At 37.6% G+C, this 8,092-nt stretch overlaps 1 pseudogene across 1 annotated transcript; it reads right to left on the reverse strand.

Moving 5' to 3' along the window:
* Positions 1 to 6,686: 6,686 nt before the first annotated feature.
* LOC308510420 (cyclic AMP-dependent transcription factor ATF-1-like) lies at positions 6,687 to 7,215 on the reverse strand (annotated as a pseudogene). The gene has a single exon. The product of its transcript is annotated as a cyclic AMP-dependent transcription factor ATF-1-like (transcript).
* Between the last annotated feature and the right edge of the window lie 877 nt (positions 7,216 to 8,092).

Raw genomic sequence — 8,092 nt, forward strand, 5'->3', positions numbered from 1 at the left:
ACTCTCCCTGGTCTTTACTGGGAAAGCGGGCAATTTTATTCTGACTCTTCTATGGTTCAGTTAAAAGACTGAAAAGTTCTTCCAGTTAACTGCAGCTCCCAGTGCACAAGTGACACTCTATAACGTACTGCGTCGGCAGCCTTTTTGGATATGGTGTTCTGAGCACGTTTGAGGTAGGCTAGGCTCAGCTGTGATGTTCAGTAGACTAGGTGCATTGAATGAATTTTTGACTTAGCAATATTTTTGGCTTATGATGGATTTATCAGGATGTGACCCCATCCTAGAACAAAGAGCATCTGTACATGTACTTCTTTGAGTACCTGTTTTCAATTCTTTTGGGTATATAGCTGGGTCATACGATAACTACATGTAACTTTTCGAGGAACTTCCAAAATGTTTTCCACAGTGGCTAAACCATTTTACATCCCCACCAATGTGTGAGGGTTTGGGATTTTTCCACATCCTCGCCTTGATAAAAATAATGATTTTGAACAATGGCGAGCCTCTTCTGCAGAATGTGGCTAATAACATTTAGCTGTTTAAATTGTAAGGATTAAATTGGATGCAGCTTTCACAGGTGGTTGTATCCTAGCCAGTAGGCCCTACACAGGTACCACCAAAAGCCCCTGAGAGTGTTTAGTGTCTCACATTGAAGTTGTGAGGGTGGAGGAGGGGATGCTGGGGTTGGGACTTAGGACACCTACTATGGGTCCAAGCCTGATCATTTGTATTTCCTGATAAAGCCCTCTTAGCTCTCTGTCCTGCTCAGGCTTCCATGAAGTCCTCCTGGATATCACCCAGATTCAGCCAAATAGGTAACCCTTTGCTGCCCTCTCTGGGGCCAGCTGGCTGTTTCTGGTGTAGAGAGCTTCATGGAGTGGGTTCCCTCTCTACTTTTCCCGAAGGTTAGTTTCCTAGTCAGAGTGTCTGCTGGGTCATTTTGGCTACTGAGAAGTTAGCCGATGATAAAAGTGTATCTCTCTGTTGGATTTCTTATTTCTTTGATACTTCTATAATTAATCAATCTAGGCTATGTGCTGAAGTGTACTGGGAGGGTTCAGAACATTAACTCTGGAGTCAGACTGCCCAGGGTTTGAATCACAACTTCCCTATATTTCACTAATGTGGCTTTGAAAACTTTATTTAATCTCTTTAGGCCTCAATTTATTCTTCTATAACAGGAGTAAGATTTAAAAAAAAAAAAAAAGAAGAGGAAGCTTCCCTCTCACTGGGTTGTTGCTGGGATTCAATAAATGAATTAGCACGTGTTCCATGCTGAGATCAGTGCCTGGAAAAGAGTACGTCTTCAATAAGCACTGAGTGAAAATAAACAGGTTGAAGTGATATGACTTGATTGGGGTGAGGAGGTAGTTGATCACTTCCGAGTAGGTGGCCTTTGCTAAGGTGGTGACATTAGAGCTTTGAGCTCATGAGGCAAAGGAACTAGTCATGCTGATACCTGAGGGTGAGCGGTCCAGGTGGAGGAAAGAGCATGAGCAAATTCCTGAGATGTGAATAACCTTGAGAGGTAGAGAGTAGTCCAATGTGTCTAGAGCATGGTTAGCAAGAAACTGATAAGAGATGATATTGGAGAGGAACATAGGCAGGGACCAACTCACATAAAGCTTGAGGAGTTTGGGTTTAGTTCTGAGCTTGAGTGAAGTGCCGTCAGGGGTTCTGAATGGGGAAGCATCAAGATCTGCTTTGTAACCTTATAAAACCACACTGGCTGCTGTGTGGAACTCAAGGGGAATCAGGGTGATCAGTTGACCCCTGCTTCATGAGCTCTACATACTCATGGGATCAACCCAGGTTCACTGTTCTATCCTGCTTTCTGGAGACAATGCCACCCCTGAGTGTCCCACTGAAGGTATATGGCCTCCACTCTTGACTGGAGCCTCAGTCATGCATGGCAGTCCCTTTTATGGTCATTATTCTTCTCCCTAAGTCATCTGCAGCCCCTTCACTCTCAGCCAACAATGCTGCCGTGGAGGAAATAGAGGCCTTAGGAGCAAACCTTGTGAACCAAGTATCCCTCCTTTTTATGTTTCTCCATCACCTCTGCTTGCCCTAACCTGTACAGAGGCCGTGTGTGGTGAGGGAGGAGATTGGATTCTGGAGTTTGACATATTTGGGTTAAAATTTGAATATAATGTCACCAAATATTACACCTCAGTTTCTGTGTCTTCAATATGGGAACAAAGCCTATTTTGTAAGGTTCTGGGAGTTTAAACAAGATACAGTAGAGCTTGAAAAGATTAATAAATATGATTTCTCTTTCTATGGTACCATGTATCTAAATAACTCACTTCCATTTAGTGCTTAAAACTCTAAGGCTGGAAGAGCCATAATTCTTATTTAGTCTAGCCCCTTATTTCGCAAATATGAAAATATCAACAGGCCATGCAAGATCTATTGGTCACGTCATAAATTGTAATGTAATTGGGAAGAGACTGAGGAGTCTGCTTCTAGCCTAGTATTATTCATCCCTACTGATGGAAAATTGATCTTTAATCAAATGCTAATGAGCTATTAAGTGGATTGAATGGAACAAATAAATGAGAGTCTTCTGCATTCTGGACACTGGACTGGTGCTGCTGAGTATAATGATGAATGAAAATGTTTCCTTGATCTGAAGTGGCTCCTAGAAATTCATAACACTGGCTGAACACTATAATCACATAGAGGAGGTTTTCAGAATTATCCATGTCTGGACCTCACCCAGAATTTTTAATTCAGAATTTTTTAATGCTCAGTTGGTCTGGGGTGCGAGCCAAGTATTAGACACCAACACAACTAAATAAATATCCTTGAGGAGGGAATGATAACTGTGATGGAAATGAGAAGTACTGGGGAGCACAAACGGAAAATGGGGTTTGCCTGGAAAGTGAAAGGAAGGCTTTGGGAAACCTGAAGAAGAGCAATGCCAGCTTGTTTCCCCATCATTGATTCAACAAATATACTTGTATCTGGAGCAAAACGTCTCTTTTAGATATTGTGTGTGACACATCTGAGAAAAGAGAAACGAGTCAAACAATTTACAATTAAGGGATGGGGGGAATAAGACTGAAGGTCAAATAGCAACAAGAATTTATAATTCCTCCTAAAAGAGACGTAAACAAATGCAGAAGCTTCCTGTGTTACAGAGCAATAAACCAGGCAAACTCTAAGTAGCAGACAAGACCAGTCTTTGGAAATAAGATTCAGATCAGCCCTGGGTTTTTATTATTCTGATTAGCATTTGTGTTCTGACATTTTGACTCAAAGATACATCTACAGGCTTTTCTGCCCTTCCCTTATCCTTCCTCCCAACTCTTGCTTCCTTCCCCAGACCTCTTTTCTTCTCATCCTATAGTTGAGGAAAGAGTTGGCCTGACAGTTGCGACAGAGGCCCCACCCCATTTGGAGACCTAGTTTGTCCTTGCAACAATGAGATAATGTCCCCAACAGTAATGAAATCTCAAAACATATGGGAGTGGGAGGAGCAGAGGAAAGGCTGAGAGCAGCTGAGGGTAGACGGAGCCCCCATTTTCCTCCCTTATTTCTATACTTTACAGTAACCTAGTGAGTTGCCATATGCCAGATATTTGTTATAATTTTACATATATAAATCTATACAAATTTGTATAAATCTCTATAAGTTTATGATGATTATGACGTGACAAGAACCTTTTAACATACTACCTCAACTCAGCCAGCTAATCAAGACTACTTTGATTTCCACCCTTCCATTGTCTTTCTATCTACCAACGCGCTTACATTTCATTTTCTTTCCTTTCCAGTTTAAGTCCACAGTCTATTACAGCATGTACAGTTGTAAGTGGAAGTCCTGGTCTTTGTGTGCAACTGGATTTTGTGATATGGGGGGTGGGGTAAAGGAGGATTGATAGAGGGCAGAGCTTGGGGTCCAAAGTGGACAAATTTGAAGAAGGCCATTTAAAAGGAATTACCTACAATTCACAGAAGTTATGCTATTTATCCAATAAAATATTCAAGATTTCAAAATAATTCACAGTATTTATCCAGGGGAGTAAAACATAAACACTTCATGAAGGAGTCAGAGTGTTTGTTCCGGAGAGCAGAAACCTTGATATTTTATCTTTTAGAATATATGACAGGAAGTTCTGTTTATCATGGAAGTTGCTTTTCTTCTTCATCAACTTCCCATCTTTGTCAATTGTAAGCCACACATGTATACCTATATACATATTTATGACTCTGTAGCTGTGACGACTGACTAACTTCCAGAGACACTTGACAGAGACACTAGAAGTGGGGAAGGAAGATCCTTTCGCAGGGGCATTGGCTTGGTGGTTTACTGGTAGGTACCAAGTCCTGATGGTATTTGTTCTGAATCTCCGTGAGGAGCTTAGAGATTTCCTTAAGGTCTTCAGTCAGTCTGATGGGGCTGCCACCTGGTAGATTCTCTCTGCCCTCTAAGCTAAAGATGCCACGTGTTTTGTTTACGAGGGGGCGGGGTGGAGGGATTGTTATGGTTACAGGAGCCAGAAAAGGAAAATATTTTCCTGTATTTTCATATATACCCAGTATTACAACTGTCTGTTTTTGATTATTTAAATATAATTATTAAAATATTATTCATATGCCATAAAATTCACCCATTTAAAGTATACAATTCAATACTTTTTAATATATTCATAGAGTTGTGAAACCATCACCATAGTCTATTTTAGACTATTTTCATCATCTCAAAAAGAAATGCCATACCCTTTAGGCACCAGCTCCTACCCATCACTTCTGCCTCATCCCCCACCCCTAGTACCACCTGCCCTATGTAATCATTAATCCCTCTACTGTCTCTTTTTGCCTATTGTGGATATTATAGCTCCATTTAAAAGAAATTCTATAGACCAACAATACTTGAACTTCTTCTACTTATTTTTTTTTTTTAAAGCTTAGGACTCCTTTTTTAAAAAAAAAATACTTTGAGGACCCCAGAGAGCTTTTGTTTATGTGGGTTATATCTATCATTATTTACAATATAAGAGATTAGAACTGAGAAATTTATTTAATGTTTATTGATTAATTCATTTTCAAATAACAATAAATCCTTTACATGTTAACATAAGTAATAATTTTATGAGAAATAATTACAATTTTCCCCAAAAAGTTAATGATAAGATTGATATTGTTTACATTTTTTGAAGACCTCTTTCGCTTCTGGCTTAGAAGGTAACTGGATTCTCATATCTGCTTCTCTTTTCAATCTGTTGTGATATGTTGTTTTGAATAAGTATATGAAGAGAATCTGGCCTCGTGCATTTGGAAAGGAAGGAGTATTTTACTAGCCCTTTCAGATAATTGTGGATTTTCTTTTTTGAAACTACACCAAACTTGGCAAGAGGTAGTTCCTTTTTTATTTTTTTAATCAAATGTCCTTTAATTTTGTAGACAATATGATACATATTGTATAAGAAGTGCACAATAGCTTTGCAATACAATTTTAAAGTGTATACTAATTAGAATACAGAGGTTAAACACTGGTGTACTGACATTTTTGAACTTTGGATAAACTGCATACAAAACAGAATTCAAATATTAGCCAATCTGGAAACTTTACTTTTCATAATAAAAAATGATACTTTTAGCAAAATATTTTTTTCACTAAACAAACTATATAAACATTTAAAATAATCATTAAAAACTCAACTTTAGAATTTATAAAGATTAACTATAAAAATAAATTGGCAATCACCTTTATAAATGTACCATTCACTGCATTACAAAATAGTCTAACATAAAATGGCTTTAATAACTGTAATAGTTTAGAATCTGATAAACCTTACATTAAGTCGATTACAAAATCTTCTTGGAAAACTTTGGTATACATCTTCAGAAGGTTGTAAAAAAATATTCTAATATCACCTCAAGGGCCTGTAAACATTCCATTCTATTAAAGCACAACAGAATAAGTAATGTATATTCAACTGCATACAGGATATAGAATCAAAAAATAATTATATCTTTGTAGAGAATCACCATTCCCAGAATAACCGAAAAACAAACTATTTAAAAGTATCAAACTTTTAAACAGTTCTCTCTCCATTCTGATTTAAAAATGTTATAAAATCACCACACTCCATTCATGTACCTTAGATGCCTTTTAGGACAAGGCCTCAAAAATAGTTTAAACCCAGTCTCAAAAAACTCTCTTGGGTCCAATAAACAAACTTAAAAACTCATTTAAAAAACTTTGCAACAGAACAAGTATATGTGATCAGACACATAATTTATATATTTGGTTATATATTAGCTCTTCTTTTATATTTGTAATTTAGAATTTATTGGCAGAAATAAAATACACACACACAACTGAAAACAGTAAGTTTTAGGAAATAGTAAGAAATGCAAACCTATAGGGTAAATTGATTTATTTTTAAAAATTCAATTTACCAAATTGTATCCACCAGTTTTGGATTATTGACAACGATTGTTATTTAGAAAATTCAAATTGATGAAAGTTCATTTCCTGCTTCTTGAGTATGTTTAATTTTTAGAGCTTCAAGTTGTGCCAATAACTTCCTTGAGGTCATTTTCCACTTTACCCTGTCACCAGATCTCTTGCATCAGATATTTATCTTTGAGTTGCAAAAGCCTAAAGAAAAGATTCATTTTTTGACCTTTTAATTTATAAACCACTAAAAAGAAAAAATTCCATCTAATTTTTAGACAAGTCCATACAATATCTTCTGTAAGAATCCAACACTTTTATGGGAATATAGATCCTTCAAAGTTTTTAAATCTTCTATTAGAGTTTTATTTTGATTTCCAAGACTACAACTTGCTTTTTGAGGCATTTCACATATTCTTTCTTCTTTCTCCAACATTCTCAAGCAGCTTCCCTGTTTTTCATCAGCCTTATTTCTCTTTTGAATTGGGGGTCATCTGTCTTAGTTGTCTGAGATGTAAGAGTCATAGGAGAGGTCATCGCCACAGTTTGTGGCAGCAAAGTAGCTGAAGGTGTGACAGGTTTGATATGTCTGCATATGTCCTGATGCAGTTATAAGATGGGCGCCATGCTAAGGTCCCATGGGCTTTCTACAAGGAGCCTATACTATCGTATGAGTCCCGAGACTCCTTATTTTCTGATAAAGGTGATACCTGTTGAGCAATATGAGAAATACGAGCTCCCTGAACTGTTGAACCAAGTTGACGTGCTGTCTCTGAAGTATTATTCTTGTGGGAATCTTCCATAATCAACTGTGGCTCCCGCCTTCAACAAGTGGTAGTTTCTTAAAGGCTGGTTGTAATGTGGAATCTGAAATGACATCAATGAAATGTTTTATACTCTGTACATTCATGAAAGAATGAGAGTGAGTTGGATGACTTCTTAGTATTATTATGAAAATAATTTTGACCTCACAGAACCACTGATAGACTCTCTTAAGAGATGATAGTTTGAGAATTGCTGCTATAAACCAAGGATAATTGGTTTAACACGATGATTTAACACGAACCTTGCGGGGGTTGGATACCCTTCTTAACCCTTGGACTGAGGAAGACTGATAGAAAATTGAGCTAGAGAAAGCATCAATAAACAAACCATCCATTTTTAAGGGACTATATAAGGAAGTTGTAAGAAGCAGGAAGAGTAACTAGACAGATTCAGTTTGTAATCCTCCTCAGTAAACAAAGTCTTTTGGAACAAAAACAACTCGAGGATAGAGCTTATCCATGACACTGCTGAGGGGCATACAGAGGGGACTTAAGGACGAAGGTAAAATAAGGCATCTAGGCTCACACAGTCTGCCCTGTACGTCATCTCTGCCCTTCTCCACGTCTTTGTTGTTTCATATGCAAACACAATTACAAATTGTTGGGGAAAATGAGACTCAGACTCAGGATTTGTAAGAGGATTTTGTTGCTTATCAAAACTGCACCACAGAAAAGGAGGGAGTTCACATCAAAGTCTGAAGATCACCTTGGTCAATTCTTGATAGAAAATTGTAGTTGCTGTAAAAGCTTGAGCTGGATTATAATGAAAGCTATCCTTAGGTCACGCTGTACAAAAGGGCATAAAACAGTATATTCAGCCTTTTCTATTAGTTTGATGAAGTCATGCTCTCTGTCC

This window comes from Rhinolophus hipposideros (genome assembly GCF_964194185.1).
Source record: "Rhinolophus hipposideros genome assembly, chromosome: 18".
NCBI lineage: Eukaryota > Metazoa > Chordata > Mammalia > Chiroptera > Rhinolophidae > Rhinolophus > Rhinolophus hipposideros.